The 22,811-nt window shown below is 37.9% G+C and overlaps 1 protein-coding gene and 1 long non-coding RNA gene across 3 annotated transcripts in view; both read right to left on the bottom strand.

The window, feature by feature from the left end:
* The window catches only part of SH3GL2 (SH3 domain containing GRB2 like 2, endophilin A1), a 91,770-nt gene that overhangs the window by 42,304 nt on the left and 26,655 nt on the right, over positions 1-22,811 (bottom strand). The gene's annotated exons all lie outside the window — the stretch shown is intronic.
* On the bottom strand, positions 5,895-15,721 carry LOC135407026 (uncharacterized). Of its 2 annotated transcripts, none has more exons than XR_010426648.1 (2): positions 15,590-15,721; positions 5,895-6,040 (listed from the first exon to the last, which is right to left on the bottom strand). It is a non-coding gene; the product is annotated as an uncharacterized LOC135407026 (long non-coding RNA). The 2 variants fall into 2 exon arrangements; XR_010426647.1 differs by lacking the exon at positions 15,590-15,721 and adding an exon at positions 10,945-13,590.

Genomic DNA, 22,811 nt, shown 5'->3' with positions numbered 1-22,811 from the left:
ATTCTCTTTTTCAGCTGTTCCAAATGCTTGCTTACATTTCCTTTCTTTGAATCCCAGCTCTACTACACCTCTGGTGAACAATCTATGTGCAGCAGAAGTGACACTAGAGAAACAGAAATAATGAACACCGAAGCTCCAAATATGCAATTTGCTATTTTGACGAGAAAGAATGAAATCATGCACTGAAGTCCTCAGACTGATTGGCTGTGCAGAACGTGACAGAATGCTTTTTACCAAATCAGAACTCAATACAGAGAACATTCTCAGAAAAAGAATTACCATATGAATATACATATTAAATGTAATGTCTGAAACTTTTACATGTTTGTGAGGCATCAAACATGCTGTAACCAGCAACCTTCCTTAACAATATTATGTCACAATAGTTGTTTGTCTTACACATAAAATGTGCACACATAGGAAGTTCAGGAAACCTACTGTAAGGTGACAGTAAGAAATCTGAATACCTGTCTCAAGTCTCAACCAGTCATCAGTGCTGCATCGCTTTGGGCACATTATATTAGTTTCTCAGAGAAATGGGAATAATACTAGTGTCCCCTGTAAAATCTGTATGCAATTACAGTGCATTTCTTCTTTTATTCAGAATTCCTATTTACACTTTGAAATTAAATATATATTCAGTTTATAATCACAATTTATATCTTTAATGATTAAAGAAAAAAAAGTGTTTCAGTAGAATGCTTTCTTTTCTCTTTCTACTGGAATTAAAATCATCATCTAGTTCCAAGGCCCCTGTCACAAGCAGGGACACCTTCCTCTAGACCTCAGATTGGCTCAAAGTCCCATCCAACCTGGTCTTGAACACTTCCAGGGATGAGGCGTCCCCAATATCTCTGAGCAACCTGTTCAGTGCCTCACCACTCCACAGTAAAGAATTTCTTCCTCATATCTAATCTAAATCTACTATTTTTTAGTTTGAGGCCATTCCCCTGTGTTCTGTTCTGTTTATACGCTCAGGTAAAAAGTCTCTCTCCAGCTTTCTTTCAGGCACTGGAAGGCCGCAATTAGGTCACCCCTAAGCCTCCCCTTCTCCAGGCTAAACAACCTCAATCCTTTCAGCCTTTCTTCATAGGAGAGGTGCCCCTGCCGTCTAATCAGCTTGGTGGCTTCCTCTGGACTTGCTCCAACAGATCAATGTCCTTCCTGTGCTGGGGACCCTAGAGTTGGATGCAGCACTTCAGGTGGGGTCTCATCAGAGCAGAGCAGAGGGGCAGAAACACCTCTCTCGAGCTGCTGGCCACACTGCTTTTGATGTAGCCCAGGATACAATTGGCATTACCTTCCAGTGGGAGAAAGAGTGGTATTGGAGGAAAGCGTCAGTCGGTATTTGTCACGATTTTCCATATAAATAATTCTGTCTTATACCTTTTGTTACTAATATTGTTGCTGCTAGTGTTCATTTTCTTATCTCATTGCTGTTTCCAGTAAATTGTTCTTATCTCAATCCATGATTTTCACCTTTTGGGCCTCCAATTCTCAACTCCATTCCTTGAGCAGGAAGAGGGAGGGGAAGGCAGGAAGCGAGCAAGTGGTGTCTGATTAGGGAGGGTCTCAGTGAGGGCACTGAACTGGGGAGTACCTTCCCAAAACAATGATACCAGGTACCTCTGGATGGCATCCTGTCCTTCAGGTGTGTCAACCACACCGCTCGTTTTGGTGTCATCTGCAAATTTGCTGAGGGTGCACTTGATCCCTCCATCTATGGCATTAATAAAGATATTAATGAAAATATTAAATATCACTGGTCCCAATATGGACCTTTGAGGGACACCACTCATCACTGATATCCATCAGGACTCTGAGTCATTGACCAGTTTCTCTGGATGCAACCGTCCAACTAATTCCTCATCCACCTAGCAGTCCACCCATCGAATCCATCTCCTTCCAGTTTAGAGAGCAGGATGTTGTTGGAGACTGTGTCAAAGGCTTTACAGAAGCCCAGATATATGACATCTGCAGCCCTTCCCTTGTCCTCTGATGTAGTTGCTCCATCACAGAAGGCCATTTGGTTGGTTACACAGGACCAACCCCTGGTGAAGCCATGCTGGCTGTCCAGAATCACCTCCCTGCCTTCCATGTGCCTCAACACAGCTTCTAGGAGGATCTGTTCTATGATCTTCCCAGGCACAGAGGAGAGGTTGACAGGTTGGTAGTTCCCAGAACCCTCCTTCCTACCCTTTGTAAAAGGTGGGTACAGTGTTTCCCTTTTTTCAGCCACCTGGGACTTCCCCTGACTGCCATGATTTTTCAACTATCATGGAGAGTGTCTTGGTAACTACGTCAGCCAATTCCCTCAGGACTCTGGGTTGCAGCTCATCTGGTCCCACAGACTTGCGCTCTCATTCAGGTTTCTCAGGTGGTCATGAACCTGATCTTTACTAACAGTGGGAAGCACTTTTCACCCCCAGTCCTTCTCCTGCTGTCCATCCACTCAAGAGGTGAAGACTGAGGCAAAAAAAGTTGTTGAGTACCTCAGCCTTCTCCTTATCCATTGTTACCAGTTTTCCAGCATTGCTTATTGGAGATGTACACCTTCTCTGACCTTCTCTTCCTGATTAACATATCTGTAGAAGCCCTTCTTGTGATTCTTTACGTCCTTTCCCAGGTTCAGTTCCACCTTTGCCTTACCCTTCATCATCCTGCACCTACGCAACCAAACTTCATCTATATTCTTCCCAGGTTATCTGTCCTCATTTCTACTGTCTGCGTATTTGCTTCTTTAAGCTTGACCAGCAGTTCCTTACTCAGCCATGCCGTCTCCTGCCTTCCTTGCCTGAATTCTTGCTCCTGAGGACTGCTAGCTCTTGAACTATATGGAATACTCGCCTAAAGATCTGCCAGCTCTGTTCTGCTCCCTTGTCCCTGAGGGCAGTCACTCAAAGGATCCTATTGACTCTCTCCTTGAAGAGTTTACAGTTTGCTTTCCTTAAGTTTGGGGCCTAACTTTCTCCTTATCTGATCCATATCCTTCATGACTGCAGTATCTGACTCCCTCAGATACTTTTCTCCCTATTTACAGGGGCACCTTTACTAGAAAACCATATCACAGACAGTTCCTAAAAAAAAGTCTGTGTTTATTGAACTTTAAATTACATAATAAGGATGTACAGCCTGTAATTGCTGTTGTCAATTTAGTCAGCTACTACTGACAATAGGGAGATCTCATAAGTATTCTTTGATATTTAAGATGATAGAGAAGATCTTATTTTCTTGGACAATATCACCATTATGTGAGGCTCTGTATCAATTATTTTAAAGACACAGAACGTACTTTGCTATTGTCTGATGTAGCTATTAGAGATGTTACAAGTTTCTACGTCTGAAGACTGTTCAGGAGACTGTTCAGGAGGAACTATGCTCCAGCTTTGTTTTGCAAAATGCTGTATTTGTATCTGAGCAGAATTAATCCTTCTTTTGATAAATTTTAAGATATATCTCTATACACAGCTTAGCTTCAAATACATCAGCTATATGAACTTTAGTGGAGTTATGACTCAGTGAATACTATCTTTGAGCCCTGTTTCATAACTAGGACACAGTTCTTTCTTCATTACAGATGGTGGTGGATATTTTTCTTCTTGGATATGCCACTGATTTATTGCAAGTTCACCACACTGCCAACATCTAACACTACTAAACTTAAAGGTTTTTCAAAACTTTCTAAGGCCTATATAAAGACTTTTCAGAGAGTAGCTATAAAAAAAAATAAATAAAAACAGCAGTAGATGCTTAAATGTCATTCTGTAACAGACAATTAAAGAGCTTTTGTACACTTTATGCATGAAAATAATTCTCCCTGGGTCTACCCTTCACAGAGTTGATGTGCGTATGCCACGCTTTCACCTCGGTGCTTAATTTTACATTCTGCTTTTAACTCCACAGAGCAAAATGAGTTTGGTTTCAAGCTTACTTTTAGAGACCACCAGCTCTTATAATGAAATCATTATCCAGGGTTAATAATCTTTGTGTAGGAAAGGTCCCAGAATGTCTGAAGTGCTTAGATGGAGAACTGTCATTAGTTTAGATGAAGAAATTGCTGCTAGTCACAATCTAATGCTATCAACCATAAGACATTGCAAAGACTTTACATGCACAGATTAATACTCTCAGCGCCCTTGATAAAGCAGAGATGATGTGATCTGCAAAACCAAAGGCCTAGAGATTTTCAGGTCACTGTTACCAATAGCTGATCTGCCAGACATTGCTATGCTTTTCCTACATGGAAGCCAAAGAAAGATCGAAAGAAAAGAAAGAGAGAGAGGGAAAGGGAATCCATTATGGATTATCATCCACTGTGGCTGCACTTCAGCTCCACTTCTGAAGAAAATGAGCAGTTCAAAGAAGTTCACTATAAGATACTCTCTCCAGATGCTAAAAAAGTCAGGTTATAAGTACTGTATTTGTCAGGTCCCTAGCTCTAGGCCGTGTCTCAAGCTAGGTTCAAGGACACTTCTACAATACTTTTCAAACCTATAATGTCATCTTACAAATATTGAATTGCCAGTAAAGTTGCCAATAACAGTGTTTCCAAGAATACAGCCTAAAATTTTACTTTTTCTGACTTCAGAAATGAAAGAGAGATCTACTGGAAAGTAAAAGTGAAAAACCACACAGAACAGAATTGTAAAGGCAATAAAAATAATATTCAAAGCCACAGAAAAAATATATAAAGAAATGCAACTAGTATCAAACTAATGACAGTAGAGGGAGTAGGTGACCATTGGGATTCTGAAACACTGTCCAAGGACAGATGTTTCATACCTTCAAAACAGTGGGAAAGCAGTCAGGAAGAGCCAGAATTCAGTTTTAAGTTTTGGCTAGCCTTATTTTATCAACAATTTTCCACTGATTTTTAGGCAAATCACTATTAAAAAGACTAATTTTCACACAGTTTTAGAATCATAGAATCATTTAGGTCAGAAAACACCTTGAAGATCATAAAGTCCAACCATTAACTCAGCATTGCCAAGTCCACCACTAAACCATGTCTCTAAGTGCCACATCTGCATGATTTTTTAACATTTCCAGGGATGGTGATTCAACCTGGACAGCCTGCTCCAATGCCTTACCATCATTTCTGTGAAAAAAATTTTTCCTAATATCCAATCTAAACCTGGTGCAACTCAAGGCTATTTCCTCTTGCCCTATCACTAGATACCTAGGAGAAGAGGCCAATCCCCACCTCACTACAACCTCCTTTCAGGTAGTTGTGGAGAGCCATAAGGTCTCCCCTGAGTGCTCTTTTCTCTAGGGTAAACAATCCTCAGCCCTCAAGCTCCCTCAGCCTATCCTCATAAGACGTGGTCTACAAACCCTTTACCAGCTTCATTGCCCTTCTTTTGCCTGAATTATTTAGAATAGATAACATGGGATTTCTGCATGCAGCACACGGCCCTCCAGATCAATGTTTTTCTTAGCTTACGAGACTGGTTCAGCTGTGTTTATAGTTTACTAAAAAAAAAAAAAAAAAGAAGAAGAAGACGACTTTAAAGTTCAAGTGTTTCAGAAAGAGACACCAAAAGCTGGTAGATCTGACAAGAAGCAGAATTAGAAGCAATCACTCTATCACGGATAGATTTAGATGTGGGCTATCACCGACTTGCTGATATGTACCAACGCCAAAGAGAAACAAAGAGAGTAATGAATCTGTCACAGTTCAAAAACAAAATCCAACTAAAGCCTTTTAAAGTAAATGTGGTTCATACTTACCTTTCACATGCTCAAATATTGTACACCTCAGAGAAGACTGTCTTCAAATACAGAAGTTACTGGACTATCTTGAAGTTGTGAAGTCAAACATACCAGAATGACTGGCATGATTATGTCCAAGTTTAGTAAAGAAATATGGGTTATTACATACCCAATACACAAACTTTACCACTATTATAATCTTATTAGTCAGCTTGCTCACATTGTCATGCGAGATACAAACATGCAGCATGTAACTGGTCTGTGGAGAATGTTCTGTGGTGGTCACAAGAAGCTCTCCTGGAGCCAGATTTACCTCTTCTCTTGATTTCTACAAATGAACAAAAATGAAAAGCAAACTCTAGTTGAGGATGGTGAATCACAAGCAGGATTGGAGACCAATTCGACTATGGTAACAGAGAAGCTGGTACTGACATCTCTTGGGCAGCACCACCCTAAGTTGCCAGACTATCCCTCACTTCCCTTGGGGAATAGCTGCCATGCCCAATCTGTCCCCATAGCACAAAATCTGAAATGCCTCAGTGCACCTTGCTCTTCCCCAAATTCTTCTTCCCTTCCTCTTTGGAATTTCCTAGGCCTTTTGCTTAGCACATATAACTTCATTGGCATGGTCCAGGGTGTGCTACCACCCTGTTCCCTGGTCCTTCAAGCCTGTTTGTGGGAACTAGGGCAAAGCCTACCATCCTTCCTCCCAGCCCTCAGGGTCACCACATACAGGCTCAAGGACAGGAGAATCCAGCTCTTTGCTCCCTCAACAGAGAAAAACCAGAAGGTCCTCTCTCTGGTTTGCCTGAGAAACAGATGCCACCAGATCTTTAAAAGGGAGAACAGTTTTACACTACTCTTCCTACCATTTGAAAGCCAGTGCCTAATATTTATATTCAAGTACAGAAGCCATTGCTTGTCAAAAGATCACACTTTACACTGCTGCCAATGTAGCTTGATGTGTAGGCCTGTAACAATACAGGCACAAGTAAACTGTTAACTTTTTGTTAGCTGTGTATTAATGTGGAGGAATTCTCTACCAGAAAGAAGAGCATACCAAGCAAGTAGTTTATATAAGTCGGTATTTTTTGATCAGAAAATGGTTTCATATTGAGCAAGTGGATGTAAGAAGTTATAAAATTATTAAGTTGCTGTTGCCTGGATACAACCTTTTCCAATTTATTTCCAAACAACTTCATAGAATCCAGGTTAGCTTTGTCCTAGTTGTTGAACCGAAAAGTAAAAATTCCTTAATCTTCAGAGAAGTGATGAGGCAATTGTTTTAAATGTGTTCCTTGATTTGATATATATACATATAAAATTTCAAATAAATATTTTAAACTGATTATAATATATGTAACCATAATTAATTTTATCTATAATAATAAATTGTATTTCTAATCAGTTATTTTAATCTACAATTATTTCTGAAAATACTGCCTATAAAACTCTATTTTACAGACATAAAAACAGATAAACTAAACCACATGCATAAAATAGTTTTAAAGATAATGAATGATTTATAGACACATTCAAAAATACAAGAAATGGCACAATTAAACTTATCATGTAACTTCAATTTAGCTCTCTGTATGTAAGCACGATGGTATGTAAACTTTTACTATTTTCGCACTAGCAGTGCAGTTTCATTTCTCATTTGCTGTATAAAATGGGCAGTATTAATTTAACAAAAACCTGGGGATTACTTTGTTTCAGCTCTACTGTACAATCTGTAGGGAAATGTCTTACTATAGAACCATATCCTGCATAAAGATTAAATTCTTCATAATATCATTTTCCAACCACATTCATTAATACCTAAACTGAGTTCTACAAAACCATCTTTGAATTTATTTTGATAAAAACTCTGTGAGATTGTAGAAAACCCTTTTTTTTTTATGTTTGCTAATTACAGTTCCTGATATTCTTTTAATCTAGCAATTGTAGACTGACAAGAACACATGATCATAAACACCTTTGGGGTTATGTACAAAGCTTAATCCCTGTTTACAGAATTTTTTTTTTGCAGAGTAGAAACAGTCTTCAGAGTTTCACTCACACATTTCTAGCTGCATTGCTGACTAACAAAGGTGCTCAAGAGAACATCACCCACCTAAATATTGCCTTGATGAGCCCCACATATCCTCAGGCCCCTTCAGAAAATATGCCATATTTAATGCCAAAGTAATTAAAGTTAGGTACCACAAGACATCTCAGTTATTCCAACTCACTACAGCGAAAATTAGGCAGTTAAAGATCAATACAACTCAAATGCGGTTAAAAAACACGTGCCCCTCCCAATTAAATTAAAAAAAACCCAGCTATTTGCTTGTTTTACAAATACACCAGGCTTCTGTTTCAAATTCACCACTTCCAGATATGATTAAAACTAAAAGCTGCCACATGGCTTTAACTACAAGACCTATCATATCCACTTAAAAAACTCAAATCTTTAATACTAACCTTAGCAGCACTGCATATATGAAAGCAGTATTAATCATATTTTCAAGCTCTACTTGTGGCAGATTTATCAGTTTCTGACTTCATGTTATTCTCAATTAATCTCAGCTTCAAGAGCCCAGTAAGATAAATGCTGCCTCAGGTGATTCATATCCCTCTTCCCAAGACCTAAGTCAACATGCACAGAATTGCCTACTTGATCTCAGCCACAGAGTATGTGCTAGGTACAGAGATGGTAAAGAGCAGAAAACAGAGAAACAGAAAAAGAAGAAAAATAGAAAAATAAGTAAAAGAAAGGGAGGAAATGAAAAAGATTACTCAGAATGTGAAAACAGAAAAGAGAAAGTAATTAAAAAAAATCCACAAAATATGCCCTGCTTAATAGACATTGCTTGCTCAACAGTGTCTTTACTGTTTGATGGAACAAGCATAGCAGTGACAACTAATTTCCTAAATTGCAGTTTGCAATTAATTTGTGGTATGATCTCGAAAAAGTAGTCTTCAATGAACTGGTAAGTAATTTTACCATACACAGTAACATTTCATTCAGTCACATGCAGCATACACAGTCCAGCCACACAGTGACAGACCTTGTACTGCACGCCCAAAAGTGAAGGTTGTCATGGCTACTGCTACTTCAAAAGTCTTGGTTTCTTATGACTAATATTTCAAGTTAAAAATAGTATTATGACAAAACATAAGAGACAAAAAATACATCTCTGAACATGGTGCTATGAAAACACAGTAAAAATGTGATGCCTTTTTTTTTATCTAAACCATTTACAGCCATACTTTATAAAAGAAAAAAACTTACTTGGACTGCTTTTCCATACATGTAACAAAAGCACTCCTTAATGTACTTAAAAAGATACCATTTCTAAAAGCATGATGGATCACAGGATGAAGTCCATTTTTAATAAAATGCCCCCATATTGAAAAATTATCACAATTAAAATAGTTGTCACTGTATGATCTGGTTATAGTAAAAATTTGCTAAACATGCAAGCAAATCTGACTGATTTTTTTTAATGCCATGCTGAGACTTTATGAGGTCCTAAAAGTCTTGTTTAATTAAGAGCCATAAAATCATGACTCAAATAAAGAGCAAAAAAAAGGAGAAAAAAAGAAGGAAAAAAAAGACTATTTTTTCCACTGCTATGTTGCTCTCACTTCATGGAATGGGAGTATTGTATTCTATTTTGATCATAAGGACTCAGCTCTGCTTACACAAGATGAGTCACGGGGATGTCTCCCTGATGAAACTGCCAATCTCAGAGCCTTCATTACCTTTTAATGACACACTAAAAAGCTTGCTACTCGCTAGAGTACTGAGGAATCTTACTCCCTTTTAGGACTTGCCCCTAATTTACCTTCAACTCTTGTCAATTCGCATTTCTCCCTCTTAAAGTTACTGATAGAACATATACAGTCAGTAAAAAGAGGTTTTAGAATCTGAGAGTTCAATTTCCAGCTGAAATTCTGTGAGACTATATCTCCTGTGAAATCAATTCAAATTGTATCATTTCTGCATCAGCTGAACTCTGGCAGCTGGAGAGAACCTAAATCCACTTTTGTGGTTAAGGTGGTTACTATTCATGCTGCATTTGTTCCTTGCTGAAGCTACCCTTTGCCCTACCTGCTGAAGATGTGGCCTGCACAACAGTGAGTAAGGACTGTGCAGAAGCACCTCTGTGAGTTTTTTAGGGGCTTTCTTTGAGTATTAACAGAAAGGTCAAGAACTTTCTTCTCCCCTGTCTGCAGTGAGCTTTCCGAAATAACACCAAATGGATTATCCGGCTGTAAGAAGTGTCTGTATGCCATAAGGGTCTGCACTATTTATAGCATTTAATGGGATTTTAAACCAGCATAGTTACAATTATTTAAACCAAACTGAAACAAGTCTTTCCTAAAAGAGACTATGTTCCAAAAAAATTGTGGTTCTATAATATATATATTTTTTTAAATATATATTTATATAATTGGCATCAAATTTTATCAGCATAATTATTACTTAATGGAGGTACAGCACAATATATATATATATTGAAATATATAAGGATATGGTGGCTTCTAGACATCTACAATAAAACCATGATCTTTGGTAGGAAGATGTTGAACATCAACATGCATAAAGCCACCTGAGGAAGTAGGACTTTGTTTTGAAAGTTTTAGTTGTGCCACTATTGGTTATTCCTTTTCTACACCTTTCACCTGAAGCCTCTTAATTTCGAAGTTATAATAACTTAGAGGGAGGAGTTTGGTTTCTTTTTTTCCTAACCCACCCTCCTTAGCAAACATTTGTGTCTTGTTAAACTAAGACAGGAACTCATACCTCTGATCTTTTAATTTGCCTTTACTGCAGTTACCCTCAGCAAATGCAGTGTGATTATGCAGATCCATCTGGTAACAGCATTGCAAAGCCCTGTTAAACTGTCTGGCCTGGTACTAATGTAAGGTGCAATATGAGTTACCTGGTCTTATCTCAAATGTCCCACTACAGTATTAAAATCTCAGTTGCTTTTTAAAGTTGGTAAGAATATATCAATGTAGAGAAATTGTGATTCTCAGGATACCACCAGAACAGACACTATCAGCACTCAAAACCAAACCCATATCATCAGGACTCAAAAGCTAATAGAGACACCCATCGCATAACAACAGGACTTTGGGTCTCAATTAGCCATGAATGTCCTGAAGAGGAGACACATCAAAAAATAGTTTTTCTTTCCAGATGTAACTAATCTGGATAAAATACGTGCCAGTTCATACCTGCTATTATTGCTGTAAAGTTGTGGCATTTCATTCCATGAATGTGCATTTTCATCCTATGTACACTAATACAGTATTTTCCATTATAAATGCCAAGAATTCAACTTGGGTAAATTGTGTCAGAAAGAGATAATTTTGGCCATGGTCCTCTTCCTCACTGGAAAACAAATTCCACCATACTGCAAAGTGGTGCAGCAGCTGGCACTCACTGCCAGGAGCAGCATCGAAAAACCTGCAGCCCAGGCCAACTGCTATCCTCCACATTTAAATACAGAGTCAGCTTCAAGGATGCCAACTGTCATTCAGCTGAGTTTTCACATAGTCAGCCATTTGAAACACACATTAAAATGTGGTCTGGTCACCCAGGTAAGCCATCTGCAGCCTGCAGGTGCAGGGCATTGCGCCTTGAGGCTGCAGAGGGACCTTGTACTTTGACTGGTGTGATTTAGCTCCCAAGGATGTCTCAAAGGATATTTGATGTCATCACCTCCTCCCTGAAGGATGAATGACCAACTATGAAGTCATTTATTCCATAGTTATTCTTTCTTAATGGCTCCATACGGAAATATGCCATCCACCATAGTAGCCAGCTGTAATGGAAGCCAGTGCTTGGACTGCAAATGTAATTCATTTACAAAATATAATACAATAGCATAATGCTTTTTCCTTACCTATTCACTTGCATTTAAAAGATGAAATAAAACACACTTTTAAAATTTCCCACATAAATGTTCAAAATTTCTTTTGTTTTGGGGTAACATTCAAAAGACAGTGTAATAGAGGAAAAGTGAACACTTCTAAGGATACACAGTATGACTGCAAGAGGTGAAAAAGTACCACGTACTAGTCCTCAATGCTTTTCAGAAGATATGTATTTTGATTTTTCTTTGAAATGGAACAGATGCAATCTTTCCTCTAAATACAGCTCCAAAAGAAATAGAATATTTTCCAAGGCTCCCTGTCTGCACAACCTTAGCTACATACCACGGTCTCCTACCACGTTCTGTACGACAAAATTACTTGACCAACTTGGTTTTGAATATTTAGACTCTTTAAAAAACAAGTAAAACTTGGTTTCTGGTAACAGGTGCTAATACTGTTCAGTCATCTGAAGAAACCTAGACACAGTCTTTAATTACATAGCATTATGTCTCCATCATAAGGTAATTCCTATGATCATGGTGTCTCATTGACATGTTCAAGTGGCAGAAAACAATCTCTAAGGGGGGGAACATTACTACTGTTCAATTGCAAGGAGACTGGTTTCTTAATGAGTTCTCAGTGCCACCTATTAGTTAATTTCAAAGTCACTGATACAGTTCATGCTCAAATGGGAAAAACAAAAGAAGAGAGCGTGGTCCTTCTGTCACTTGTTGAATGGTTATTTTTAGAAAGTTTAAAAAGTATTACAAAGGATCATCAGCGTTGGAGGTGTTTTATTGCCTCTCTTTGTTATGGATGATAAACAAGTAATCAAATGTAAGGTCAAGTACTTGCAGACTTTATTTTTTAAAATCAGGTAGGGAGATAACTGGATGAAGCTATTCACTGCTCCGATTCTGTCACAGATATGGAATTTCACATAGTACATTTCCTTGTTGTAAGATACTTCTGACAATTATATTCACTGTGAAAACTATTGCAGAGTTTAATTAGCAGCTTGATATTCTTAACCCCAGCTGCTCACATAAATACAGTGTTTGTTTATTTGGAAGGGAACAAGTGCATTTGGGCACTTTACCAGGGATTTTGACTAATATAGATGTAAGTAGTTGAGAGATCATCACACCTCTACTTGTATCCTCATGTCTGTCCTATTCCTCTGAAAACAGATTTTATCATGCCCACAGTGGTCTTTAAATAAAACTTCTATTAGAGTGATTCTGTCTGGTGCTAAGTCTATGCAGTAAACTGAAATAGTGATAAATGTGCAGGTGTCTATGTGATCATGACATCGGTATTAAAACGGAAAAGCTCAATTTTTTAACAAAACCAGGAATAAGTAAAAGAGAGGACTTCCCTTTCTTTCTCAACATACAGTCTCTTAAAACTGAAGGTTGAAACGTTTTCCCGTTAAGGGCTTCGCAAGTTCAGGAAGGTAAAAATAATGTGCTAGTGATCTTTAGGTCATGGACTTATTCTGCTTTTTAACTTTACAGATGAAACTGTAAGAGCAATAACTGCCTGAGAAGCATTTTCTCTGCCTGCACAAGTAGCAATGATATACCTTCGCCAAGCAAACCACATTTATTATGATTTTCTACATGTACATAAATGGATCTAAGTAATGCTGTGTTCAAAATCCTGAGGGAGATCTGCATGATCCATTTTCCCACTGAAAGCATTAACAAAACAGCTTTTGCTTTCACTAATGTAAAATGCACATGCCATATGAATAATACTTGCATTGGAGAGCTCTCTTAAAATCTAACCCAAATAAATGGCCTATCCCATGGCCTCAGTTTTCTCATCTGTAAAAAAAAGATAAAAATCTTTGGGATACTGCCGCAGAAGGCACTATAAGAGAAAAGTGCTATTGCTGTATGAAAGAGGATTTGTTCAACTAAATCTCCTAGTCTCCTTTGATGCCCTTTTCTCTACATGCTTCTCCCATTTTTTGAAAGCAGCTTTTAAAAAAATGATTGCATGTGATTTCTAGAAGAACTTTGCATCCCCAAATGTTCGTGGAAGCAGTGGAAGATGTAGGGAGTTCCTTAGTGTGAAGCAAAACGTGGGTGAAGTAGACTCAGCAGACCCTATGGTACACGCGTTCGTCTCAGAAAAAGAGGAACAGCTGTTGAGTTCTACTTTGTGGGGCCTAGCTACACCAGCACGACAAAAAGCATAGGAAATATACATAAAACTTGTGGCTTGACTGTGTTTGACAGAGAGGGTACCATTCTGGTCACAGTATCTGGATACATTAATGCATACTCTGTAAACTGACTTACCTCCCTGTCTCACTCCCCTCCTTCTATACTGCAGCAGATGTCTCCAAAACCTGTTTGAACCGATTGCTCTAAATGCATAGGGTTAACTGTAGGCAGCTGGCTTAGACCACTGGCTTAGGGCACAGTAGGCATTTAAAAACCTTGAGAGGAAGTCCAAACATTGGACTTCCTTCCCCCCCCCGCCCCTCCTTTTCTTACTGCAGTTACTGCTAAAACCCGCTTTACTCCTACACATGCCAGCAGCCCCTGGTGTCCTGTGGAATTAATTGTTTATGATGTTTTGCTGAGAAATGTACCGATCTACTCATCTGAAGACCATTTAAAGTTCCACTGATACCCACATGCACCAGAGCAAACTCAATTTTCAGCCTCATTTGTTCTTTGTCATGTGTTTCACCTTCCACCTGCAGCTGGGGTTCTGTTCCATTTGCAGCTTTCCAAACCCTCAAAGAATGGTTAAGGCAAGCAAAGAGAGTACAGAAAAATACTCTCAGTAACTGCACACATCTGCGATTTCAGTTGGGTTTTTAATTACAACACTAACACTTTGGAGAGTCTTGGTCAGCATTAAACAACAATGTGGTATAACAAAAATTACACGGCAGTAAAATAACTTAAGCAAGAGATGTTACAAATGTTGACTCACTGCCCTGCTCTCAGTCTCCAGACAGAAATCTTCAAAATCCAATATGGGGAAACCAGGTAGCAGAACACCACATCTCACAGCCATGTTCCCAGTCACTCAAAAGATCTCTTGTTCATTGGTTAGATCGGATTCAGCAATAAAGTATAACATCCCCATTTTGATGGCTGAAAGACTGCTAAAAAAATTGGAGAAACAGATGTTGAACCTTGAAAGTCTCAAGAAGAATTCTCCCATTTTTTGAATGAGTGTTCTAAATCCTGGTAAGAAAAGCGGTACAATAAATCCACTAAAAAAGAGAGATGACAATCCCAAAGTAAGTATGAGATCAAATCTTACTGCATCAAAGGCATGAAGCATTGACTGACTCAGAGAGATTAACATCAAGTTTCTTAATCCCTGTTTTTCTTAAGTATACTAAATTGCCTAAACCCCAGAATTCAGCTGGTTGTCTGTAGAAACTGAACTAAAGTTGCCGAGATATTGAAAAGCCAGTAAAATTTGGTGGCATTCTGGCCCAGGGGTAAGGAAAACAGGATTTTTCAGGATTTAAAGTTTGGAATTTCAGGGACAGATTTCAGCTAAATCTGCTTTTAGATCCAGCTGCAAGGACAAATGGCCTTCAAAACGTATAACATTACCATTTATAGTGGAGAAAAGAATCTGCCTAATTTTATCAAGTTAAGCCTGAGACTGTTCAGTGCAAAAATCATTGCATTTAGGATGCCAAAAAAAAACTATAAAAGACATTTTTAGCTACCTTCCAATGTAAAACTACACAACTGTACTGTAAGCATCTGCTAACATTGAAATGCAGCACTGTCACAAAATTTAGTTAGTCAGGAAGTCACATTATATAGAGAATTAAATATTCTCCCATACACTCAGAGAATGGTAAACCTATGCAGGAATAAAAATGGCTTATAAGTTAAGGATCTGTTTTCCCTGATGTGCCCCAAATGAAAAATAACGGATGGCTCTTCCATTACTGATCTTGATTGCCATCAATGCCTGAGCACAAAGCTCTTCAGCCAAAGAAAATAAGATTTACCTTACTTTAAGAAGTACTTAAAGTCAACAGGCAACTGTGTCTGACTCTTCTTCAGCCTGGAGGAAGCAAAAGTGACATGACTGTATCCAAAAGCACTGATGATTTGTTGTCCAAGACCACTGCAAACTGCATCCAAACAGACCATGATTGACTGACCTAGTGATTGAGACAGGATTGATTTTTTTCCCTTATTCCTTAATACCACAACATCCAGAGTATCTATCACTTCAGGTCCCATTGGATTTACACTGTAAAGCATTGTGTACTATCAAATTTCTATGAAATCCTAAATTTTTAGTCAAACCTTACGCTTAAGCAGATAGTTTGTTCCTATAAGAAATCAAAAGCAGATTTTTTACCATCTCAGAAAGGTTTACAATAACAAATATAACAATTTAAAAAGATCCATTGCTACAGGGCCATGATAATGTATCTTCTAGTGAAACATTCAGACTGAAGAAACGGCATAATTAGCAGATAAGCATCATATACAGGGATGACTAGGTGAGACAACTTATTTTAGGTAACACAAAGCTAAGTGTAATCAGGATGACTCATTAAGAACATAAGTACAGACCTATATGCATCTCAGACAGCAGCTGTTGCCTCCTTAATTCAGCAGCTAACAAGAAAACTTGATAGTTTTTAGACAAACTTGCTATTTTGTAGTGAAACAATGATTTATTGTGCATTCCAACTTTCTATTAAATTTATTTTGTATTTGTTGAAATACTGCAATCAGCCATATCACATTTTTATTTTGCTTGATAAAACTCTAAGACTCTCAGAAATCCCCTTTAGTGTAGTCAACCAAAAAATTAATGATTATATAACAAGTGATGGATTCTCTAGTATAACTTACAAGTATGGTAAGCCATTTTACCACTTACTAGAGTAGCTATGGTAAAAACTTTCTTATTCTAGAGCACAGAGATCTGTTCTGGAGTATCCATAATGTTTCAAACTTGTTCTTCCTTTTTCTTAATTCAAAATAAACATTTACCCAAGTCCTTATATGGCAGAAAGTCTGGACTTCAAAGAAGCCTAGAAAAGACTGTAATAGATGATACCAGGATGCTTTGCATCTGTAAACCTCACACCAATGCAGAAAAATGTCTATTTCTGCCTTGCTTTTCAGCTATGATTCATATTCAAACAAAAAGCCCATGGAAAAGACCAGGCCTTCATAGCCTCTGGAAAAAAAAAAATCACAAAACTTAAAAATTCTGGATAAAAAGCCCAAAAGGTTCTCCTGTAGTTCTCAGGAGCTATAGGGAAGCTCAGGATGGGTACATTTAGTTTTATAAGCAAGTAATTAAAATTATTTACCTAGCAGATACACCTTACTGCATACACTCACATTCTCACAGTATCACCACACTACACTAAATAATGAGGAATTTCATTAGTATTACTTCTGGCTACGCTTTTTTTTTGCAGAGCGTCATAAAAGACTCCTTTTGGAGGCACAGTGGATGACATTCAAGTATCCATGCAAATAGGATTTCAAGATGAATGATCGACATCCCACTAATTTTCCACGTGGGAAACTGAGGGAAAAGATGGATGATTTGGTTTGCTCTAGGACATAAAAGTCAGCAGCATTCCATTAATAGATTCTGATACTAAGTACTGAACAGTAGTTTTCCCCCTTAGCTGGGTTTCTTTGTTACGTATGTCTGAATAAAGAAATAGACACATAGCTCATGGCATACAAGCAGATTTCAAATTATTTCATTTGGGCAATTTAAATAACCGCGTACTCAAAATAACACTACATCCCTTCAAAATACCCAAGCTCCAATTATCAAACCCATTTCCAGGTACTGGAATACAGCTGACCTCAGTATGGGAATGCTGAGGTGACAAAGATACAAATTGACTTTGTGACTTCTGCTAGTAAAACCAAAAACATCATGAAAAAATAAGGTCAAGTCTTTTTTTATGTCTCTGTTCCTGTAAGTGTGCAGAAGACAAGTGCAGAAATAACAGGATGGCAGACACTGAAAGACATCTACATGACATACTATTTTAGAAGATATTATGCTTTAAGAAAGCAAAGATGACAGGATCATTACTTGCATGTCTGCATATATTGCAAAACAAATTAGCAGTGAGGAAAAGAATACTATGTCACAAAAGTGGTGTCTCCACCACTTCACCAGATGATTTAAACTTAGAGTTGCCCACCCTCAATTGAATAAAGTGTCTACAGTTTTTCCCATTTACTAATGAGGCAAGGACTTACTGAAGCCAATTTCCTGTATAAAGCACTGAACACAGGCATAAAGATTTACTCCACAAAGAGAATAGTAAATGTTTCATTAGCACTTTAACTCAAAGGACTGCATTAAGAAGTAATATTTACATAGTTTTCAAGGTATCATCTTAATTTTCCTCTCTCTTGAATTCAATAGAACTAGTAGACCTAAGGAACGAAGCTAGTTTTATTGTCTGATAATTATCTTAAAATGTTCTTAATAGCATCAAATCAAATATAGTCAAAGTACATTATCTTTACCCATGCTTCACCCTTTGCTAGGTAGAAAACCCAAAAAAGGCATTATGGTGTCATTAAGAATTAAAATCTAAGAGCTTCATACATCTCATCCTTCTTTGGAAGGCTTTATAAGCAAAGCAACTCACAGCATAACAGGCCATACCTCTTTTCACATAGCTGTAGTCCAGCTCGAGAGCTTAGCCCATAAAGGGGAAAACAGACCTGAAATACAGGTCCCAAACAGAGTTATATTTTCCTAATCATACTTTTTTATATTTAATAAAAGAAGATAAAATTTTACTTAAAAGTTCTTGTGAAAGTGAAGTTTGAAAACTTATTTTTTCATGAAAAATAAAAAAAAAGACAAGTAGAAATGGAGTTTTACCGCAAGCATGTCTGTCCTGCTTGTTTAATCCCATCTACCAGCTCCACTGAAGATGGGTTTTGCATGGACTGTGAATTAATTTCCAGAGAACATCGCTGACCCCTCACTAATTAAAAAAAACCCATAACCCCACCAAAAAAATGTCTGAAACCACAACCTCTCTCCAAATGCTGAGAAAGAAAAAAAACAACCAACCTTTATTGGATATAGTAGTTGGTGCCCGTAAAAGAGACACATCCCAAGTAAAGAATGCAGTAGAAAGAGAACTGTACTACTGTAAAGTGAAAAACCTGTACGGGTCTCCTTTCTCTAATTTTTCCTCTGGTTATGATTTTAACTAAGATGAGGCCCTGATTTATACGCAAGTTGAAAATTTAATTGAGTGGAAGAGTAAGACTTTACCAATCATTAGAAATCATCACTAACTGATAAGGGAATGACATAAGATCCATGAAGTTCCTGCTATAAAACATAATTTCAACTGAAACTCCATTGTATCATATATATAAAAATAAGATTGATCAGTGGGAACAATCCTTTCAGGAAATTAACAGACACAAGCTTAGGAAGACTACAAAAGCTGTTTTAACAAAAGTTGTTTTAAATTGCATATTTTTCGTAGGTGAGATATCAGATCGGTGGAGAAATGTTTTAATTATACATACAGTAGATTACACTGACTCAAAAATAAAATTAAAAAAAATGTTTATACAGTTTAAAGTACAGAAAGCATGCAAAAGTATTCCAAAATGTGCACTTCCGTGTTCCCCAAAATCTACACTTTAATTCAAAAACAAATCATAGAAAGATGTTCCATTTTATACAAGCTGATACAGAGAACCAGAGAGGTAATTGCATCTTTAACATGTCAGTTTTCTAGGGATTTTTCTTTAATGACATGTAAAAAAAAGCTCTCAAGATTATTGGCATAATCATAACACATCAAAATTAAAAGGCAGTTGAATCAACTTTACCTATTTGGCCTAGATCATTAGACTGCAAATTAATTTTTCCAGTACTGTGAGGCACATATCAGAGTTTTACAATTTCCTATTCACTGGCATGGATAATCTCCAGGAAGCTTCTGCTGAACACATGCTTATTCCAGAAGCTGCAGCAGTTAAATAACAAGCTAAGACAGCTGGGTTCAATTTAGGTTGCGGATTACTCATACACTCTAAATGATAACCACCGTTAGGCTGGTGAAAGCCAGAACTGCTGCTATTATTGAACCCAGTTGCTGTGTCCAGCTTTTTTCTATTTAGAACATTAAGGAAGTATTTCCAAAAGGCTACTATTTTCCAGCGGGGTAAAAAAAAGAAAAGAGCACAAAATTAAATCTCTAAACAATGACAATTCTTTATAAAAAATAATTACTATCCTTAAGATCCCAGATTAGTATAAATTAAAGAGATTAAAAGCACAGAAATTTGACATCTTCAATTTTTTGGAGAACAGTTTGCATATATTTTCCAAACTTTCTCTGCAACTGATTTGCCATCTTCTGTCTAAAATCTTTGTATATGGCGGATTGACTTTGGGAAGAGACTATGGTTATAAATAATGGTATAATTTTTGTCTTATTTAGCTCACAAATGCAGTCTAGTAGGAAATAGGAGGTTTACTTAAGGATGCGTATAGCACCTCAATCTATGCACTTTCATTCTCCAGCTGTCTCAATTTCAACGTCTATCCAGTTTTTTTGTGTCAGAAATCTCAAGCAGTTATACACTGACTTGCACAAAAGCACTAGAAGATTCCCTGATGTATTTTCGGTAGGATATTTGAGAAATCTTTATTCAAAGTACAAGTCCTACAGTTTGAATTACAGAGTAGTCTGAGTCGGAAGCGACCCACAAGGATCATCAAGTTCAACTCTGAAGTGAATGGCCCACACAGGGAATTGAACCTGTGATCTTGGTGTTATTAGCACGAAGTTTTAGATATGATTCCGTCTACTTTTTGCTACAAGCTAATTGTTTGCTGATTTCTGATTTTAGTGAGATATTTTGTTTTTGTTTTTCCATCTGAATACAGTAAGCAAGACACCAGATCCTGCTGAAATAAAGACAGCTTATGGTAAAATACTCATTACTCGTATTTGACTCCAAATATTTTTCACATGTCTAACTTCACAAGACATCTTAATTTATGGAGAATTTATTTCGGGGATGTAGGCCTCACTCTATCAAATGCAGCTCCTCAGAAACTTTTGACAAGGCTGAGAGGAAAAGTACCAATACTGTTGCAAGATTATCCAACTGCTTTATTGCAATTTATTTATTTGTAGAAGATATTAACCAATTTTGGAGTGACTGACTAAAACTATTCCATGGCTAAATCAATAGTTCTGCACAAAAATGCAGCACCTGTGATGGCATTGTACGCATCACAGCCTAAGTGATGGCATTTTTTCCTCTATGGACAGAACCTTTTGTGACTTGAACTTCCTCTTTTAAGACCTTTCACATCCTCACCATTCATTCATCTTTTCTTTTCTCATGCAATCATGATAGTTACTTTCGAAACATCTCATCTGTAAATTTTATATCTACATGCTTGAACACTAATAAATTGTATTCAAAGCATCAATTAATAAGCCAATTAATATCTTAAGAATCATAGTACCATGAGTCCATTCCTGACAAGTTAGAATGTCGCTTCAGTGCAACTGTGGCTTGCAAAGTATATTCAGAAATGGAAACAAATAATCTTTCCTGTATTTACTGGTTTCTGGCTCTGAGAATCAGTTAAATTACAGCATGCTAGTGATTTTTTATCACAAGTTTTTATTTTTCTAGTTTAACTTCTAGTGGCATTTCCCTGGAATCACAATGCTTTTAACAGCATCTGCATAACAAAAGCTTTTCTACACAGCTATATTCTCTTTCATACAGAAAGTAGTATATTCATGACCCTCATTTCACACCACTGAAAGCTCACAGGTATGCCTTCAAAGGTAAGTAATCCACTTCCATTTAAATATTGTACTTTCCCAACGCACACTAGTATTACAGCTATCTAAAGTTCATCTGTCAAAACATGATGAAAAGATCTTTTGAAACATTATTCACCATTTTATTTACTGCTCTATCATTGCTTATGACTGCAATGGAAACAATCCTAGGAGGAAGAAATGTTTGCTGTACACTACTAATTTGCTGACTACTGGTTAACTCATTGTATTGCATTAGCAGATTCTAAGATATTTTGGAACACTTAGGTTGTCCCCCCAAGTTCCTTAAAATGATCATCTCACTCATGAGGATCAGCACGGCCAAGTCAGATATGGCAATGCACTTTCTGAGTCCTTTCTAACAACTAGTGGTGTGAAACAAGGCTGCGTTCTCACACCAACCCTATTCACAATCTTCTTCAGCATGATGCCCCAAAGGGCCACAGCAGACCTCGATGATCAGGACGGTATCTACATTTGATATCGTACTGATGGAAGCCTTTTCAACCTGAGGCAACTGAAGGCCCACACTAAGACCTTAAACCATCTTGTCCGGGAGCTGCTTTATGCTGATGACGCCGCCCTCGTTGCCCACACAGAAGCAGCTCTGCAGCGTTTAACATCCTGCTTTGCAGATGCTGCTGAGCTCTTTGGGCTGGAAGTCAGCTTAAAGAAGACAGAAGTTCTCCATCAACCTGCACTTCAGGAAGTCTTCCATCATCCCCCTATCACCATCAGCCAATCAGAGCTCAAATCAGTCCAGCAGTTTAATTACCTCAGTAGCCTCATCTCCTCGGATGGTAAGATTGATGGAGAGAGAGACAACAGGTTAGAAAAGGCATATAGTGCTTTTGGAAAACTTCATAAAAAGAGTTTGGCGAAATAAACACTTGAAGGAAAGTACAAAGATCAGTGTTTACAGAGCCATTCTGCTGTCTTCTCTCCTATATGGATCTGAATCATGGGTCATCTACCGCCACCACCTGCGTCTCCTAGAACACTTCCATCAACGCTGCCTCCGTACAATCCTAAACATCCACTGGTCAGATTATGTGACCAATACATCTGTTCTAGAACAAGCAGCAGTCACAAGTATTGAGGCCATGTTACTGAGAACACAGCTGCATTGGGCAGGGCACGTCTCCAGGATGAAGGACCACCGCCTCCCTAAGATCTTGCTTTATGGTGAACTTGCCACTGGCTGCCACAAGAGAGGAGCCCCGAAGAGAAGATACAAGGACTCCCTGAAACAACATCTCAGCCTTGGCCATATTGATTAACATAACTGGTCTACTCTGGCTTCCAATCGGGAGGTCTGGAGACACACTATTTATAACACTGCTGATGCCTTTGAGAAAGCACGCAGGATCACTCTTGAGGA

The sequence above is a fragment of the Pseudopipra pipra genome, chromosome Z, assembly GCF_036250125.1.
Source record: "Pseudopipra pipra isolate bDixPip1 chromosome Z, bDixPip1.hap1, whole genome shotgun sequence".
Lineage (NCBI taxonomy): Eukaryota > Metazoa > Chordata > Aves > Passeriformes > Pipridae > Pseudopipra > Pseudopipra pipra.
The sequence above is the reverse complement of the archived record's forward strand: the minus strand, read 5'-3'. Positions and strand labels throughout refer to the sequence as shown.